This window comes from Crocuta crocuta, unplaced genomic scaffold (genome assembly GCF_008692635.1).
Source record: "Crocuta crocuta isolate KB4526 unplaced genomic scaffold, BGI_CrCroc_1.0 scaffold231, whole genome shotgun sequence".
Taxonomy (NCBI): Eukaryota; Metazoa; Chordata; class Mammalia; order Carnivora; family Hyaenidae; genus Crocuta; species Crocuta crocuta.
The window spans coordinates 7,020,665-7,041,226 of record NW_027528357.1 but is presented as its reverse complement, the minus strand read 5'-3'; the positions used below and the strand labels follow the sequence as shown (position 1 = coordinate 7,041,226).

Genomic DNA, 20,562 nt, shown 5'->3' with positions numbered 1-20,562 from the left:
CTAGAGGGTGTCCAAGGGCCAGCTGACCTGAATCAAAAGTTCTCTTATTCAAGATCTCCACCCAACTGCAGCACAAATCATGTTTTTAAATGTTTATTTATTTTTGAGAGAGAGGGAGGAAGATACAGAGAGAGAGAGAGAGAGAGAGAGAGAGAGAGCGCAATTGGGGGAGGGGCAGAGAGAGAGGGAGACACAGAATCTGAAACAGGCTCCAGGCTCTGAGCTGTCAGCACAGCGCCCGACCCGGGGCTTGAACGTGGGAACAGCGAGGTCATGACCTGAGCCGAAGTCTGACACTTAGCTGGCTGAGCCACCCAGGCGCCCAGTAGCACAAACCTTTTGTAAGGACAAATGGTATCCACATTTTCACTTATGTAATGGAAAAATATACCTGCTATAGTCTGGCAGTTCATCAAAAGATTAAATATAGAGTTACCTTATGACCACAACAATTCCACTCCTAATATATGCCCCCAAAATGAAAAATATAGCCACATTAAAAACTTGTGCAAGAATGTTCATAGCAACATTATTCATAATAGATGAAAATTGGACACAGCCCAAATGTCTATCAAGTGATGAATGGATAACTAATAAAATGTGGCATATTCATATAAATGAAATATTATTTGGCAATAAAAAACTAAAATACTGATACATCCTACAATAGGGATGGATCTTGAAATGTTATGTTAATTGAAAGAAACCAGACACAAAAGATCACATATTCTAACATTCCATTGATATGAAATGTCCAGAATAGGCAAATCCACAGAGACAGAAAGGAGATTAGTATTGCCAGGAGTTGAGTAGATTGTGTGGAAACGGAGAGTGACAACTAAAAGGTACAGGGTTTCTTTTTGGGGTGATAAAATGTTGTAAAATTGATTGTGGTGCCGGTTACACAATTCTGTGAATAGACTAAAAGCCACCGAATTGTACACTTCAAAAGGGTGACTTATATCGCATGTGAATTTTATTTCAGTAAGACTGTAACCAAAAGAGGCAACAGACACATGGAAAGGTGCTCAAAGTCACTCATCATTGGGGAAATGCAAATCAAAACCACAAAGAGATACAGCTTCACACCTATCAGAATGGCTAAAATAAAAACTACAAGAAACAGCAAGTGTTAGTGAGGATGTAAAGACAAAGGAACCCTTGTGCACTGTAGGTGGGAATGCAAACTGGTGCAGCCGCTGTGGAAGACAGTATAGAGGTTCCTCAAAAAATTAAAAATAGAATTACCACATGATCCAGTAATTCCACTACTAGGTGTTTACCCAAAGAATACAAAAACATTAATTTGAAAGGATATATGTATCCCTATGTTTATTGCAGCATTATTTACAGAAGCCAAGATATGGAAGCAACCCAAGTGTCTATCGATAAATGAATGGATGAAGATGTGGCATAGAGATACAATGAAGTACTACTTAGCCATAAAAAAAGAATGAGCTCTTGCCATTTGCAACAACATGGATGGATCTAGAGAGTATAATGCTAAATGAGATAAATCATAAAATACCATATGAATTCACTCACATGTGGACTTTAAGAAATAAAACAAAGAAAGAAGAGACAAACTAAGAAGCAGACTCTTAACTGTAGAGAACAAACAGATGGTGACCAGAGGGTAGGTGGTGGGGGAATGGGTGAAATAGGTGAAGGAAATTAAGAGTACACTTATTGTGATGAGCACTAAGTATAAAATTGTTGAACCACTATACTGTCTACCTAAAATGAATATAACACTGTATGTTAATTATACTGGAATTAAAAAAAAAAGACTGACTAAAGAAAAATGCAGTACCATATACTGGAAAGGATTTCAAGGAATGATCTAATGTAGTTTAATCAATTAGATGCAGTTCATTTAATATAATGACAACCAATTCATTGAGCAGCTGTAACACGCTGGGTGTTTGGATGTGATACGGTGAAAACCCTGAGGAATGGCACTTCGCTCAAGCTGGATCAGAGAGCATTCCCTGGAGGAGATGATGCCAAAACTGAGAGTTGAAGGGTAATCAGACATGGGCATGGTGGTACTCAACAGTTTGGGGGGTGTAGTTTTGGGAACGTTGTGGAGGGAAGCCATATATACTTAGTATGACTGGTATATCAAGTACCAGGTTGAAAGAGGAGATGCAGCTAAAGATGTAAACATAGCATGAAAGGCCTTGAGTGCCATGCTGCATAGACTGGACCATGGAAGTGTTTACTCCAGAAAGTGACACAGTGTTGCATTTTGGACAGATCACTCTGTACATGGGGAAGAGAGATTCACAGGGGGCCACCTTGACAGAAAGGGTCGCTTAGGAAGTCAAAGTCCAGAAGAAAGACATGCTTGAGAGAGTGAAAGGGTACAGTTGGAGGGATGATAGAGGAGAGAAGGGAGGAGAGAAAGAGTTTCCAAAATGCTGAGGAAAGAGTATGAGGAAGAAGAAGAAGAAGAAATTCAGAAGGCTAGCACTGTGGTTGATGTGTCCAGGTGGAAGGAGCCCTTAACTGTGACAAGCTTGTGGAAGATGGAGTTATCCAGAGAAAACCAAAGTGACTTGAGTTCTAAACCTGTTGATTTTTTTATGTCTTTATTTTTTTATTTTGAGAGACCGAGAGCGAGTGGGGGAGGGGCAGAGAGAGGGAGACACAGGATCTGAAGCAAGCTCCAGGCTCTGAGCTGTCAGCACAGAGCCCAACGCAGGGCTCGAACCCACAGACTCTGAGATCATGACCTGAGCTAAAGTCAGATGCTTAACTGACTGAACCACCCAAGCACCCCTAAACCTGTTGATTTTAAGAGATGTCCAGATCTTGGATCTTGCATCTGAAGCTTAAGGATAAGAGGTCAGTGAAACCATAAGAACAGATTAGATCACACAGACTGATGTGTAATAATATTGAATAGCTGTTAACATTCATTACCTACTCTCTGGGAGTTCATATGTATTAACTTATTTAACTCTTCCTACAAATCTTTTTAGTTGATACTTTTACCCTGCTTATGGAGAAATGAGAGGTTAGAAATAATAACTTCTGTATCCTCCTCCCAAATCTACCTGCCTGCCTCACGTACTTGGTCTGCTGGCTTCAAGTAGTTGGTCTATGGTGGACAAAAGTCACTCTGCTCATAGTGCAATCCCTCCGCTTAGGTACTAGTCTCATCCTTGCTTACTGTGGACACTGTTTCAACAGCTGATCCCTCTCTCCATCCATCACAAAAACTTCCCTCTCCACTGGATCATTATTGTCAGCCTACAAACACAGAGATTTCTTCCAGTTCAAAGAAAAGCAGATCATAACTCTTTAAAATTTTTTTTTAATGTTTATTCATTTTTGAGAGATGGAGAGAGACAGAGCATGAGTGGGGGAGGGGTAGAGAGAGACACACACAGAATCTGAAGCAGGCTCCAGGTCATCACAGAGCCTGATGCAGGGCTTGAACCCATGGACTGCGAGATCATGACCTGAGCTGAAGTTGGACGCTTAACTGATTGAGCCACCCAGGTGCCCCCAAAATTCTCTCTTGATCCCCATTTTGCTTTCTTGCTCGTGTCTCATTTTTCTCCTTCCTTTTACTCCTCAAAAGAGTTGCCTCTCTGCCTTGTCTCTAACTTCTTTATTTCCTTCTTATTTGAATTCAGTTCATATAGCTTTTATTGTTTCCGGTCTGCCAAAATTGTTCTTAGCAAGTGGCCAAAGACTTCCGTTTTGCCAAATCCAAAGATCAGCTTTCAGTTCTCCTCTAACGGGATGTATCTGCAGCATCTGATTCAGTTGACTGCTCTCTCCCTCTTTCTGTTACTTGCTTTGGAGGCTACTACACTCTCTTGGGTCGTCTCTAACCTCTCTGGTCACTCCTTGTTAGCGTCTTTTGCTTATTCCTCCTCATATCCCTGAGCATTTAGTGGGCAGGGTCTCAGCACACAGTTCTTCCAGCTCTTCTCTCTTCCACTTTACATCTTGGTGGTCTCATCCAGCCTCATGGTGTCAAATACTCTCTGTTTGTTGTTAATCTCAGATTTGTATCATTAGCCTATAGCTTTCCCTAAATTCTGTATTCATAGATCCAATTGTCATCTTCAATTTGATGTCTAAAGGAAAATTTAAAAAAACTTTTTTTTAATGTTTTATTTATTTTTGAAAGAGAGAGAGAGAGACAGCGTAAGCAGGGAGGGGCAGAGAGAGAGGGAAACACAGAATCCGAAGCAGTCTCCAGACTCTGAGCTGGCTGTCAGCACAAAGCCCGATGCGGGGCTCGAACCCACGAGTCATGAGATCATGACCTGAGCCATAAAGTGGGACGCTTAACCAACTGAGCCACCCAGGCGCCCCAAGGAAAACTCAAACTCAACTTGTCCAAACTGAACTCTTGATCTCCTCCTTCCCATCCAGGCTTGATTGTCTTTCAGTTTTTGCAATTTTAGTTAATGGCAATGTCTAATATTCTAATATTGCTCAGCCCAAGAACCTGAACTTATCCTTGATTCTTCCAGCTCTCCCATACCCCATATCCAGTCCAAATTCTGTTGACTCTACCTTCAAAAGAGGTCCAGAATCCCACCTTTTTGTTCCATCCGCATTGCTACTCCCCTGCTCTGTCATCTGCTTCCCTGTTGATTTTTGCAATAATCTCTTAATAATCCTCATTTGCTGACCTTTCAGGCTATTCCTAGTGTAGCAGCCAGAATGATCCTGCTAAGACTGGTTTGATCTTGCTATTCACTTCCTCAGAATAGAAGCCAAGGTCTTGGCTAAGTGTTACAAGGCCTCCCCTTGCCACACACACACACACACACACACACACACTTACCTTCTTGACCTTTCCTCTGTGTACTCTCTCCCTCACTCACTCCAGCCACACTGTCATCCCTGCTGTTCTTTGAAAATATCACACGTGACTTCAACTCAGGGTCCTCCATTTGCTATTCCTTCTGCTTGAAACTCTTCCCAGAACAATCCCCAAAGCTTGCTCCCTCACTTCTTTCAGATTATCATGCAAATATCAGCTTCTCGGTAAGCCTTTCCATGAAAATCCTATTGAAAATTGCCACCAACACTCTTTATTCTCTTTCCTAACCATGGTGGGTTTGCATTGTCAATTCAGCTGGGCCTGATGGTTTCCCAGAGTGTCTTCTCTACAGGGTTGTCAGCCTGCAGGCGATGTGGACGGCTACACTGGTTTTGCACGTAGAGGACTGGTACAGTGTGCAACGCGCTGGTGCAGCAGGCTCTGGTGTCACTCACCTGCGGGCTCACCTGGCTGGCACCAGGCTGGGCCCACAACTCTTGCAGCTCTTTCTCACTGGAGCCTCCTTTCGTGTCTCAGACTCCTGGGTCAAAGGTGTGTGTAGCTGCTGATGAAAGGTGCTGGCTTCTCGTGAAGGACTTTGCCACATCACTGAAAACGGAGGCTTGGAGACGAAGAGGGCTAGATGAACATTCTAGTCCGTCCCCCTGGTTCCATCTTGCTTCCTTTACTTCACATCCGTCTTTCGTCGCTGGCTACCTGCCCTGCTGACCTCAGGCGCCAGCACCAGACACAGAAGCAACAGCCCCACATAGACCAGTTTCCACAAGTGCACACGGTCAGATTCCTAGAATATATCCGTGTGCGCATGTGTGCGTGTGTACTTTATGCTGGGAAATGTTAAACATCTAGCTTTCCAGAAAAAAAGCCTCTGAGTAGCATTTGCCAATTTCCTTGGTATAAATATTCACTCTGACCGTGTTTCCACGCTTGCATCCCACGACACCGGGATCATGGCCTGAGCCGAAATCAAGAGTTGAATACTCAACTGACAGTCACCCAGGCGTCCCCCACTGTGACCATTTTAAGCTACTGATGCAATACCGATACCACAAAATGGGGACTGGGGAAGAGACGCTAGCAATTGGCTCTCGCAGGCCAGTCCTAAGCAGCTCCTGTCCACCGCTCGCTGCTCTGACGGGGCCTCGTCCCATACCCCTGCTGACGTGTTTTTCTATAGCTCTCCTCACCTTGTACCTGCTGCATGTTTTAGTGATCTGTCTCCCACTTTGGAATGTAAACTCTATCAAGGCAGGGGTTTCTGATTGTTTTTGTTCACTGCCGTATCTCTGGCTCTCAGAACAGGTGCTGTCCTCACTAGCTGTCCCGTACACATTTATTAGAGGGGTGAGGGAATGAATGAGGGAATGAATGAAGGAATGTAGTGTGGGAGGGAGGAATGGGGCAATAATACATCTGGATGTGCGGCCGATGACGAACCTGAGGAAGAACTTTGTCAAGGTGTCACCTGGTTTGAGTCAGTTCCACAAATATTTTTGGATACCTACCATCTGCTGTGTATTTTGCTGTTGGGGCACATTTAAAAAATTAGGCACGGCTGTTAATCTGGTGGAGTGTAGAGGGGTTGGGAAGGAAGGGAGACAAATCAGTGTCAGGGTAACCAGGGACACTGAGAGTTGTAAAAATGAGGGCAGAGTCAACAGTGCCAAAGGCAGCACAATGGACCAGGAAAAAAGAGATTGCAAAGTATCTGAATGGGGCGTTTAGGGGAGTTATAAGGGATTTTCCCTGAGAAGCTCCACCACTCCCACTTTCTCCTTGCTCTGGAGGATATATTCCCAAAGTTCTGCTCATTGGCCATGTTGTGTGGCCATCACATGATATAATCCATGTGTTTTCAGCCAGCCAGACCTTCTAGCAGAAGGACTCTTCGAAGAGTTGTTCAAGATCTGTACCCATGATGCTTAGGGAGCACTAAGCGCCTGTAGGCAAAGAGCATGCATCTGATGAAAAATTAAATTACAAGGAGATTTAAAACATTGTAGACGTCCCAACTGTTTATCTCAGGCTTTCCTCAGAGATGTTTTCTCTTAGCGTTTTCCGTGGAATCTGAACAGAAATCGGACTCTTATAATACTAATGTTGTCCTTCAGGTCTCTAAAATGTAGGCGTGTTTGGGGGATCAGAAATCCATAGTAAGTGGTATTGGATAATGACACAAGTCACATTTGGGATTAATAGAAAGTTGATCTGCAGCCCAGATTTTTATTCAGAAAATACCACTGTCAGGATAACTGATAACTGGACCAGGCTACTTTTGTTTATTGATTTTCCTGAAAGGTGCTGTTTTGTAGGATCTCGACTTTTGAAACCTTGACTTCCTATTTATCATTCATTGAATTGGGCCCTGCTGGCTTCAGAAAAAATGTCGTCTGGCCAGAGATCCCTCCTTTGACCGCCTCATGTGAATAGTGCCCCTCAGTCATTCTAGACCTCCTTCCCTTCAGTTATACACTTGTTGAGGGCCTGTGCCACTTCCTCACATGGGGTTCCGTGGTAACGTGTCTGACAACTGTCTTGTCTCCCGTGAGAAGGGAAGTGCCATGAGGGCAGGACCTCATCAGTTTCGCTCCCTGCTTTATCCCCAGCACTGCCACTACCGATACTGTAACATAGGGGCAGGAAACCTGTGGACCGATGGCTATGAGCTTTCTGGAGCAGTAAGTGGGTTTGTCCTTTTTATAGGCTTTTTTTTTTTTTTTAGAAAGAATTTCCAGAAACTGATAAAGGTGAGAACAGGAGAGCTGCTACTTGGTCTGAGTGGTGCATGGCATAGTGGCCTCTTTTTTTTTTTTTTTTTAAAGCTTATTCATTTATTTTTGACAGAGAGAGAAAGAGCACAAGCAGGAGAGGGGCAGGGAAAGAGAGAGAGACAAAGGTTCCGAAGCAGGCTTCGGAGCTGTCCACACAGAGCCCAATGTGGGGCTCGAACCTACGAACACCGAGATCATGACCTAGGCCAAAGTCCGACACCCAACAGAATGAACCACCCAGGCGCCCGCCTCCTTTTTCTACACAGATGGACAGATGGCTCTCCCACGCCTTCATTAACCCTTTCCTTCTGACTCTTTCCAGGCTTGCCCCTCTTCCCATTACTCCAGCCTTGCTGCTAACATGCTCGGGTCTCTCTTTCCTTAACAACCTTTGTTAGAACCTGCTGCTCCCTTAAGTCACTCCCTACCTTCCTCCTTTTCCTTGCCATCCAAATTCTTGAACATGCAGAATGTGCTGATGACTTCCATCTTTTTTTCCATGTATTCCTCCTTTAAACTTTTGTAATCTGTCTCCCATCCCCAAATATTTCTGGAAACTTCTCCTTGTGCAACTATATCCAAAATGGTTTTTCTTAACCTTTTTGAATCTGTCCTCTAAATAGAGAGCAGAGTAAACGATCTGAAATGAAAACCTGATCATGACAATTTTCTGCTTAAAAGCTTCCCGGGCTTTTATAAGATATCTTACATCTTCATTTGAAGATCAAGTTCAAGCCTGTTTTTCATGCCCCAGCCCCCCACCCAGCCCTGATGTGGTTGATTCCTACCACTTTCCTCTGCTCAGCTCACCATTGTCTGTTAGGCACTAAGGTTTCCATCTGGACCCACGGTTTTATCCTTGCTTGAACTGTAATTCCTTTGCTCTGACTGCCTTCTGTCTAAAATGTCAGAACTCCCTCCCCATCCCCAACTAGCTAATTCCAAATGATGCCTTTAAAAAAATTTTTTTTATGTTCATTTATTTTTGAGAGAGAGAAAGAGAGCATGAGCAGGGGAGGGGCAGAGAGAGAAGGAGACACAGAATCTGAAGCAGGCTCCAGGCTCTGAGCTGTCAGCACAGAGCCCAATGTGGGACTTAAACCTATGAACCATGAGATCATGACCTGAGCTGAAATTGGACGCTTAACTGACTGAGCCACCCAGGTGCCCCTCCAAATGATACTTTTAAAAAACTGTTATTTAGTTTTGAGAGAGAGAAAGAGAACATGAGTGGGCAGGGGCAGAAGGAGAGGGAGGAGAGAATCCCAAGCAGGCTCCACACTGTCAGTGCAGAGCCCAATGTGGGGCTCACTCTCATGAGATCATGACCTGAGCTGAAATCAAGAGTCAGAGGCTTAACCAGCTGAGCCACTCCAGTGCCCCAACTAATGCTTTAATAATTTCTTTTGAAAATTTTTTTTTCAGTCAGTAGAGCATGTAACTCTTGATATTGGGGTTGTGGGTTGGAGCCCCACATCGGTTGTAGAGATTAGTTAAACATAAAATCTCTAAAAAAATAAAATAAAAAAGTTTTGAGCAACTATGTATCAAGTTGTCTTAATATCATCTATCGAATCATTTGTCCACTGATTTTAAATGTCACATCTAGTGTATTCTTTAACTTGGGTATGGTTTGGGGATTTATATTGTTTTATTAATCTGTTCCTGTGTTTATTATTATAAATTTAAAATGACTTTTAATGTCTAACATCAGGGAAAGCAAGCTTCTCTACTTTCTTCCTGCATAGCCCCTGACACCCATCCCCTTCTCCCATTTCGTTTTCAATTAAAAAGATTTTTTTTTTAATTTATTTCTGAGAGAGAGAGAGGCAACGTGAGCCAAAGGGTCAGAGAGAGAGGGAGACACAGAATCTGAAACAGGCTCCAGGCTCTGAGCTGCCAGCACAGAACCCGGTGCGGGGCTCGAACCCACCAACTGTGAGATCATGACCTGAGCTGAAGTCGGGTGCTTAACTGACTGAGCCACCCAGGTGCCCCTGGAAAGTATTATTCTGTTGTTACTATAAAGTCAGGAAGAGGAAAGCAAAGGGGCCAACAATTGTTCACTATGATTCTCATAGTCCCCACCCATTGTTAATTTGTTCTATATTTTTTGATAGGGTGTGATTGTTTTTCTTAATGTTTATTTAGCTTTTTAGGGAGCGAAAGAGCATGCACACACAAACTAGAGAGGGGCAGAGAGAGATAGAGCGAGAGAGAGAATCCCAAGCAGTTTCCAAGCTCTCAGAGTAGGGCCCAATGTGGAGCTCAATCTCAGGAATTGAACCATGAAATCGTGACCTGAGCCAAAATCAAGAGTCCCAGACACCCCTGCAATTGTTGATAAATGGTTTCTTGTCAAACAAAATGATCTAAAATTTGGTAACTGGCTAAAGAGATTATGGAGTTATCTTCTAACAGAGTGTTGGGCACTGTCAAGAGAGCAGGATCTGATTTTGCAGGGGTGCATACCTTTGATTGTCTTCTATTGACTAAGGCAAAATGGAAGTGGTAGAAAAGTGGTAGTCATGCAAATGATTCTTGTCAATAGAAATGCAAATACTCTTGTCAAATGCAAATGTATTGTCAAATACAATTGACTTCTGCCCTTTAGAAAGATAACTTCAATATTATACATCATGTTCCAATATAATATCCATCAGTTTGCAAACATTATTAGCATACTTATTTCAGCATTCTTGATTGCCTCTATAAATGACTGTTCTTCAAATTCTTCTTGAAACTGGTTCTGATATCTTACTGATTCTTTAGTACTTAACTGAATACAATCTTGGACATGTGTACATTTATATTTGCATGAGAGGCATAATTTTACTTTTTTGAAAATTACACTTAAGCAGTAGTGTGCCATAACAGCCTTTATGGGAAATGTAATTAGAGCAGAATTCTTTTGCCTATCATCTTTAGAGGAATTAATCTATATATGTCATATATGATTAAAAGCAATTCAATGATACAGAAGCCAGCAATCTTAAATATCTTAAACCCAGGAAAGATCATAAGGCTTAACCCCTTACCTCAAAATAAAAACAATACTCATGTTAAAGACAACTTTTCAGACAATTTACCCATGAGCAGATATCACAGACACAAAGGAAGAGACGTTTCAGAAGCTAATCCAAAGATTTACTCCCAGTAGGGGTATCTTATTTTTAAAAAGATATTTTAAAAATGTTTGTTTGTTTATTTATTTTTAGAGAGAGCATGAGTGGGGAAGGGGCAGAGAGAGGGAGACAGAGGATCTGAAGCAGGTTCTGTGCTGACAGCAGACAGCCTGACACAGGGCTTGAACTCACGAAATGTGAGATCATGACCTGAGCTGAAGTCAAAAGCTTAACCGACTGAGCCCCCCCCGCCCCCACCCCGACACCCCTAGGAAAAGAGAACACTTTTATATAATCACTGTAAGATCAAATTCATCAATAACAAAGTTTGGTAAAAGGCACCTGATGTTCCAGTGTGTGAGCAGAGAACTAGGTTCCGTGGACAAATCTCAGTCCCACTGACCTTCAGCAGCAAATGGCCTGTGCATTTTATCAGGAGGGCTGACTTCTTCCCAGGAGAGAGTTCTTCCCAAGTCCAGGTTTGGGGCCTTTCTTTGGTTACACTGTCCTTACAGTTAAGCGTAAGAAAGTACACCAAAGTTCTGAATTTTCCTGGACTTCTCTCATGCTTTCAGATAAATACAGCAAATTTTCAGTATTTGTCAACTGGTTTTCTTCTGTTTTATGGCTTCAAGCAAATACCTAGTCCAGCTGACTGCAAGGTCCATCGTTAAACAAAAGAGGCCCTTTTTTCACTCCTGTGTTTTGGTTCCTTTCTTTAGGGTTGAGCCTTACTGACGGCTTCTGGTGTGTCTCTTACATATGCGCAGGGCACGGACGAGCTCCTTTGCAGCCCTGGAGATGCCCCGCTACGGGTACCACCCGCCACAGGTGAACGCTCAGGGACATCCGGATGGAAGAAGGACAGCTAGGGCAATTTCTCCTCCACATGACTTGTCACTGCTCAGGGGGACAAAGGTGGGCTTGTCCAGTGCTTTTTGAGGAAACCAGACAGAGCATTTCTGATGAAAAGAGGAAAAGCCAAGAGACGTGATCTGGGAGAACTCCGACTGGTGGAGCGCCAGGCCCTGCCTGTTAGAGGGTCGGAGAGCTGGGCAGGGGAGAACCCAGCTAACCTCCTCCTCTTGTTTGTAAAATTCCAGTGGAGTGAGGCCCTGCGTTCGATTCCTGGCATCTCCACCAAAGCAAATAAAAATGGCTGGAATTCTCTTACTTTCTGAGAAGCTGAATGCCCAGGGCCAGGGAGTGAGGAGGACAGTGAGGGGTAAGGGAGAGTGGCGTAGGACTGGGGGGCTTTGGGAGGGTGTCTGGGGGAAGGGATGAGGAAGGTAGGAGTCTTCCAAGGGCCCAAACTCTGAGGCTGTGCTCCTCTTGAGGGTCTAAGAGGACAGGTTTACAATGTCAGGCCAGGGTAGTTTTGAGACCTTTGGAGGCCTGGGTCCATTTGATTCTTTGGAGCTCCGCCACTCCCAACATTTCTTTCTTTTTTTTTCTTTAATGTTTATTTATTTTTGAGAAAGAGGGAGGAAGAGAGAGAGAGAGACACAGGGAAAGTCCAAGTGGGAGAGGGGCAGAGAGAGAGAATCTGAAGCAGGCTCTGTGCTGTCAGAGCAAAGCCCCATGTGGGGCTCGAACTCACAAGCCATGAGGTCATGACCTGAGCCGAAGTTGGGCACTCAACCGACTAAGCCATCCAGGCACCTCTCAAACATAGTAAAATGTACTAAATGTACTGACATTATACATTCCATAAGTCAAGGTTTGTTCCCCCACAAAATATAGGTGTGTTTATATAATTCTACTTTTGAGAATATTTGGCTGTAACATTAATTATTTATTGTTTTGCTTCATAATCATGTTTACTTGAGATTTCATGCAAAGTGAGAAAATCCGATCTGTAAATGTTTCAAATACAAAAATATTTGTGAATATTACATGTAATGACAGATGAATTTGACATATGAAATGTGGTACATTTAATTAGACATTTATTAATTCCACATCTGTAGCTTTATTTTTAGTTTAGAGCAAAAATTCTCCCCCTAGCTCTGTCTTAAATGTGTCTGTAGACGGCATTGTTCGAGCTCATTGGCCCTGGGCCCCGTTTCTATGGTGCCTAATGGATAAAACAGCTTGCTTACAGTCCTTGGGCTTGATAGTTTGAGCTGCTTCCTGGAAATGTCAGGAAAAAAACTGCCTATCCCTTCGTGAGAATTCAGTGTGACGTCCACCCAGGGAAGATGAGGTACCATGGGAGGAAGCAGCTGTCTCACCCGAATGTTTGTTTTCATTCTTATTACGTTTTAAATTTTAATTCCTGTATAAGTAACATAGAGTGTTATATTCGTTTCAGGTATACCACATAGTGATTCAAGATTCCCTACATCACCCAGTGCNCCCCCGCCCCCCCCCCCACCTCTCCTCTGCTGACCATCAGCTTGTACTCTCCAGTTAAGAGACTGTTTCTTAGTTTGTCTCTCTGTCTTTTTTCTCCTTTGTTCATTTGTTTTGTTTCTTAACTTCCAGATATGAGTGAAATCATATAGTATTTGTCTTTCTCTAACTGATTTATTTAACTTAGCATAATACTCTCTAGATCCATTTACATTGTTGTCACCCTAACATTTTAGGCCATGGACACCTTTTTTAGGCTGGTGAAGCTCATGGATCCCTTCTCAGAATAATATTTTATTTATTTATCTACTTTATCTATCTATCTATCTATCTATCTATCTATCTATCTATCTATCTATCTATCTATCTATTTGTGTTTATTTTGAGAGAGACAGGCAGAGAGACAGAGAGAAAGAGCACACAGGATCAGGGGAGCAGCAGAGAGAAAAAGAGAGAGAGAGAATCCCAAGTGGGCTCTGCAGAGTATGGAGCCCGACTCAAGGCTCAATCTCATGAACCATGAGATCATGACCTGAGCCGAAATCAAGAATCAGATGCTCAATGACTGAGTCACCTAGGTGCCTCCAGAATAATGTTTTAAATGCATAAAATAAAATACATAAGATTACAAAAAAACCCACGATTATATTGAAATCTAGTTAGCAAAAAAAATATTTGTGATACAGTAATACATGTGTTTGTTAATGTGGTAAATGACTAGACCTAGCTCCAGGCTCAATGACTGCCATAATTCAAAGCATTTTGAGATATTAACACTTACTGTGCTCTGATATGAAAATACTTGTTATTTTTATTAGTGACAGTCACAGGTACCGATACCTAATTAGTGTTTATGCTTATTTTGCAATGTAAGGAAATGCTACATTTTAATTAAAAGTTAATGAAATTGAGATGTAATTATTTTATGTAACTATTTTCCCCATCAAATTCACAGAACTCCTGAATTCTGTCGATGACTATGGATCTCAGGTTAAGATCAATGGTGGCTGAGGTATGTTCCATTGTCATGAATTATTATATGGGAGGATTACAGACACCAAATGACGCTCAAGCTTAACAGATTCTGAAGCTGAGTCTCTGCTTCTCTTAGCCCCCAGAACCACTGTCCCCAACTCTCCTGATGTAGTATTAGTTAGACCCTTCAATATTTGAGATGTTCAAAGTGATTTCCAATCTCTAGTTCAAGGCTAGAGGTAGGACTCTGAATTGTCCTCTATTCTTTGAGCAAATGGTTCCCCAGATAGCTCTCCTTAGGTATCCTACCTTAGAAGTTTTTAATTTCCTAAAATTTATTTCACCGTTGGCTCAAAAGTTCATATTCCATACCAAACCACCACTAACCTACCTTCCCATTCATCCATCCATCCATCCATTCATCCATCCATGCATCCACCCAAACATTTAACCATACATTTAATAATGATATCATGATGTAAAGATATGAATGTCTAACTTACCTCCCTTGTTCATAACCTCATACCAGGAAATATCTACATTAGTGCAAAGGATCATCTGTGGATAGATCCATTCTCTAGGATTATCAAAGCAAACCAAGTCACTTCACTATGCAAGACTAGTTTTAGGGCCAATTTGTGAAATAGGCATGTTACTCTTGGCTCTTGGTCCTCAGTCCTAAAATGTCTAGTGGTTAACAGTAAAACCCCCCAATGTACACATAAGCTGACACTCATTTCCTTGATTGCTCTTTATCTCTCTTTTTCCTCTCCCCTCTCTTAGATGAAGATGGAACGGCATCCTGCACTTCCTGTCTGCTTCGTCAGAAAACAGCAATGACTTAATCTGCTGTGTCTATGAGGTTTTGTTCTTTCGTGTTCTAGGCTGAGGTACAACCTTTCAGCACCCTCATCTGGAGATCCAATGCCATGGAAACATTGACAAATGGCCTCAATTATGACACTTGAATGATGACTCTTGAAGCCAATGTTGTTCTTTCCCTTTTATTCTTACCCGAATGCAATGAATCACATGTCACCTACTCCATGCACACCTTGCTCTGCTGGCCACACAGAGCAAAGTCAACAGGTGGAGGGCCCCTAATCCACAGCAGCACCTGTCAAAGCATAAATCCCTGGTCACAGAGCAGCTGGGCATTATCTATCTATATTCAAAGATTCCATGATGAACATGTAAGAAATCAGCTGCTGCTGCTTCTCACCATCATGGCAGGGACCTGAAAATCCAGTGCTATGACTGGCTTCCCCATGCAAGGGCATAGACTGTGGTTCAGAATGATGGGGCTCCCCACCTCCTTATTAGCTTATCAGGTACCTTGGTGACCAGTAAACTTGCCAAAAACCAGGCTGTCTGTCATTTTCTACACCTGGACTGGCCCAAGAGTCCTTCTTCCCTTTTCAATGGGCTTCCTATATGGATTTAGGTACTATGAGCAAGTACTTCACTGTTGGACCTTGGTCTTTGGTACCTACCTTTCTTTATAACACTGATCAGGTTGAGTCTTTACAGTTGACTTAAATGCTGAGTTGATTTAAATGCCCTTGGAAACTTTTCAAGAGCAAGGGTCACACCCATTTGTTTCTGTATCTCCACATAGTACAGTGCCTGGTTGTGGCTTTCTATAAATATTTTGGAATGAATATGTTAATTAAAATATAGTTTGGTTTTCTCCAATAATTTTGTTTGTTCATGAACCCCCTTAAATACACATCTCTGGTCCATATTCTAGTGTTTTCTATATTCTAGGCACTAACTTTACACATAATTTTTAATATGCTGAATATGCTCTTTTTAATTTTTTTTTCAACTTAAATTTTGGTCAGTTAAATATAGTGCAATATTGGTTTCAGGAATAAAATTTAGTGATTCGTCACTTACATACAGTAACATCCAGTGCTCATCACAACAAGTGCCCTCCTTACTGCCCATCACCTTTTTAGCCCATCTTCCATCCCCCTCCCTCCACCAACCCATAGTTCTCTTTCATTAAGAGTCTCTTGTAGTTTGTTTCTCTCTCTTCTCTCCACCCCCCATGCCCCCACTTCCCACATGTCCATCTGTTTTGTTTCTTAAATTCCACATATGAATGAAATCATATGGTATTTGCCTTTCTCCAATTGACTTATTTTGCTTAGCATAATACATTTTAGCTCCATCCACATCATGTCAAATGGCCAGATTTCATTCNACATAACATATTCTTTATCCATTCATCATCAGTTGATGAACATTTGGACATTCTCCATACCTTGGTTATTGTTGATAACATGCTCATTTAAAAAAAATTCTGTTGGGGCATCTGGGCGGCTCTTGATTTCGGCTCAGGTCATGAACTCACAGTTTTGTGAGTTCAAACCCCGAGTTGGGCTCTGCACTTACTGTGTGGATCCTGCTTGGGATTCACTATCTCCTTCTATCTCTGCCCCGCTCCCTGCTCATACTCTCTTCTCTCTCGAAATAAATCAATAAGTTAAAAAAAAATTCTGTTATGCATAAAAAAGTTGAGACCCAGAAAGTTTAACTTTCCCATGCTCAGGTAGCTATTAAATTGCTGAACTTCTATTTATTTATTTATTTATTTGTGATCTCTAAACCCAACATGGGGCTCAAACTCACGACCCCGAGATCTAGAGTCACATGATCTTGTGACTGAGCCAGCCAGCTGCCCCTAAATTGCTGAACTTTTCACCTAAGGGCCCAAATCCCTGCCTCTCTGAGTTTTGTTCTATCTCCCCCTCAGTATAAAGCAATAGTTCTCCAAATGCAGTCCGCAGACTCCTGAAATGTCCCAGAGGCCCTTGCAGGTTTTCATAAGCCAAAACTATCTTCATAATAATATTGGCATTTTGGCCTTTTTTAAAAACTTAAGTTTATTTATTTTTGAGAGAGAGAGAGAACGTGCTAGCATAAGCAGGGGAGGGACAGAGAGGATAAGACAGAGAATCCCAAACATAGCCATTGTTTTTGTTGTTTTTTTTCTTTTAAGCAGGCTCCACGCCCAGCACAGAGTGCAACAGGGGGCTTGAATTCAACACCCTGAGATCAATACCTGAGCTGAGACCAAGAGTCAGATGCTTATGTGACTGAACCCCCAGCGCCCCTAGTGGCCGTTGTATTCTTTAGCACCATGCCCTTGTGGTAAAAACAACCAGTCTCACTTGAAAGTGTCCTGATGAAGTCATAAAAATTAATTTTATTAAATCTAGGCCCTTGAGTGCACATCTTTTTAATATTCTGTGTCATAAAATGGGAAGTACACACAGAGCACTTGCGCTGCATTCCAAAATATGATCTTTGTTTTGAGCAAAACATTTGTGTGATTGCTTGAGATGCGAGCTGCACCAGCTAATTTGTTCACAGAACGCCGTATTTACTTACAAAATAACCGATAGGCAAACTGTAGTTATTAGGTATTTCGCAGAAATTTTCTTAAAAACGAATGGAGTGGGCTTAACCTATCAAGGAAACCAACTGACGGTATTTATTGTCAATGCTAAAAATTGAGCTTTCAAGAGAAAGAATTTTGGAACACCTGTGTCTGCCACTGTGAATTTGATGCTTTCCCAAATCTTTATCAACTTTTCTGATGAGATTGGTGGTGACTTCGACCAAGAGATTTATCTGATAAGGGATATGAAATGCATCAACACTGGGGAAATCTTGATTTTCTGAAGACAGGTGGTGTTACAAATCATGCATAAGGAAAAGATCCATTTGAAATGCAAGATTAGACCAATGGATTTTAATATAATAGAGTATGAAAAGTTCGTCGATGTGATATAAGAAACTGCGGCATGTGGAATTTGGGTGTAGTATTTACGAAGAACAGCCACAATTATCTAAAAAGGCTGTTAAAATACTCCTCTTTGCTTTGGGTTTTTTTTTGTGTTTTTTTTTTTTTTGTTTTTTTGGTAGCCATGAGAGGATGTTTTTGGGTTTTTTGTCTTTTAACGTTTATTTATTTTGAGACACACACACACACACACACACACACACACACACACACACAGAGTACCAATGGGGGCAGAGAGAGGGAGATACAGAATCCAAAGCAGGCTCCAGGCTCTGAGATGTCAGCACAGAGTCCAACACAGGGCTCGAACTCACAGACTGTGAGATCAGGACCTGAGCCAAAGTCCAACACTCAGGGCCACCCAAGCCCACACCACTGGGCCACCCAGATGCCCCTGTTCCTCTTTTTAACTACATTTCTGTCTGAGCCTGAATTTTCTTCATATGCTTGGAGTGTGACAACATATGGCAACATGCTGAATGCAACCAATCTGAGAGTTCAACTGTCTTCTAGTAAAGTCAGACACTAAGAGATATGCCAAAATGTAGAGCAGTGCCACTCTTCCCATTATTTTTTGAATATGTGCTTAATTTAAAAAATTAAAATATATTTTTTAAAGTTTATTTATTTTTGACAGAGAGAGAGAGCGAGAAGGAGAGAGAGAGAAACGGTGGGAGCTGGGAAGGGGCAGAAAGAGAGAGGGAGAGAGAGAATCCGAAGCAGGCTCTGCACTGACAGACGTGGAGCTCGAACTCACAAACTGTGAGATCATGACCTGAGCTGAAATCGGGTCGGATGCTCAACGGACAGAGCCACCCAGACACCCTTAAAATATATTATTTATATTAACATATGAAAGGTTAACAATTATTACTTTTAATGAATTAATAAATATTTCAAAATTTTTCAGTGTTAATTTCTAATAAGGTCAATATCGATAGATAAAATAATAAAATTTCTTTGTGGGTTCTCAGTCACTTTTCCTAATCAAGGCAAATGGTTGAAGACTGCTGTGGGGGAAAGCACATGTGACAGGAGGGGACAGGAGCCTAACACCTCCAGCAGAATGCCTCACACCTTTCCCATTCGAGGGAGACTGCGATGAAATCAATCATACATTCAATCTTTCCTTTCTCAGCAATTTTTCTGGTTAAAGCTACCTAGGCTGAATGTTACTGCGGTTAAAAGCTGGAGCCCAAGAAAAACAGAAGGAAGGAAGAAGACTATCTTNAAAATTTTTTTATTTTTTTTTTTTTTTTTTTTTTTTGAGAGACAGACAGAGCACGAACAGGTGAGGGACAAAGAGAGAGGGAGACACACAATCCCAAGCATGCTCCAGGCTCCGAGCTGTCAGCACAGAGCCTGATGCGGGGCTCAAACTCACAAACCATGAGACCATGTCCTGAGCCGAAGTCAGATGCTCAACCAATTGAACCACTCAGACACCCCAGTGGACACCCATTTTAGACCTGTTCTGGCCAGGGGTGAGTTTTTAACGGCCCCATGCTTGCTGAGCTACCGTAGGGTTGCCAAACTTTTCGGGCCACCTGGTGATCTTCTTGTGACCGAGGGAGGGAGCTGCTATCTCATCGCCCTGATACAATTATCCCCCCACTGTTTCTTCGTGGGCCAGCTCCCAGCGTAAAAGCTCCCCCTATAAAGCCAGTCCAGAGGGGTGCCTGGTTGACTCAGTCAGGAGAGCATGTAACTCTTGATCTCAGTGCTATGAGTTCAAGCCCCATGTTTGGTATAACAATTACTGAAAAAACAAAACAAAACAAAACACAAAACAGTCCAGGAATTTGAAGTAAGATCATGCTGTGTAAGAAGAGAATTGCTCCTCACTGCCTCAGCCAACTGGCTTTGTGAAATCTGAAGGGTAACTCTCGGTCCTTTGATATTTTCCCGGTATTACAGATGTGACTATGTTGTCATTCATGCTCACCATGAAATATGATAGATGGCATCTTTGTCTTCAGCCAGGGGTGTGGCTGGGAGGCCAGCCAATTGTAATGAGCTGGCAATAATAGCTGCCTTTAGTGTAACCAATAGCTATCCCATAAACAGGTGACTGTGAAGAGTCTGGCAAATAAAAGAAGAGAATGAAAAAGGTAACTGATGGTTCATGTTATGTATCAACCTGGCTAGGCCATGGCATCCAGATATCTGGTTGAATACTAGTTTATATGTCACTGCGAAGATATTTTCTAGATGATACTAACATTTAAATCAGTAGACTTTGAGTAAAGCCGATTTCCTTTCTTTATGTGGGTGGGCCTCATCTAATCAGTCGAAGGACTTAAGAGACAAAAGGCCAAGATTGCCAGAAGAGAATTCTGCAAGCAGACCGCTTTTGGACTCAAGCTGCAACATCACCTTTTCTCTGGGTCTCCAGGCTACCTGCCCACCCTGCTGATTTTGGATTTGCCAGCTTCCACGGTGATGTGAGCCAATTCCTTAAATAAATGTCTCTATCTATGTACGGATTCTATTGGTTCCGCTTCTCTGGAGAACCTTGACTAATACAGTAACATCCACAATTTTGAAAAATGGAGTAAGAGAAGGTAGTTTGGGGAGGGACCTAGAACAATGTGGTTTATTCTGCTCAATCCCCGGGAGTGCAGATGTCTTATGAGCTCTTCTGCCCTTTAACTGGCTGGGTGCCTAATGGATTTGTGTTCTCCTGGCTGCCTGGGGACTTCGTTA

The 20,562-nt window shown here is 42.3% G+C and overlaps 1 long non-coding RNA gene across 1 annotated transcript in view; it reads left to right on the top strand.

The window, feature by feature from the left end:
- LOC144223150 (uncharacterized) overlaps positions 1-15,011 on the top strand; it is a 30,196-nt gene extending 15,185 nt beyond the window's left edge. The window contains exons 3-5 of the long non-coding RNA XR_013332595.1: positions 11,483-11,543; positions 14,023-14,079; positions 14,826-15,011. This is a non-coding gene — a long non-coding RNA (uncharacterized LOC144223150). The remainder of the gene's footprint in view (positions 1-11,482; positions 11,544-14,022; positions 14,080-14,825) is intronic.
- Positions 15,012-20,562: the final 5,551 nt, after the last annotated feature.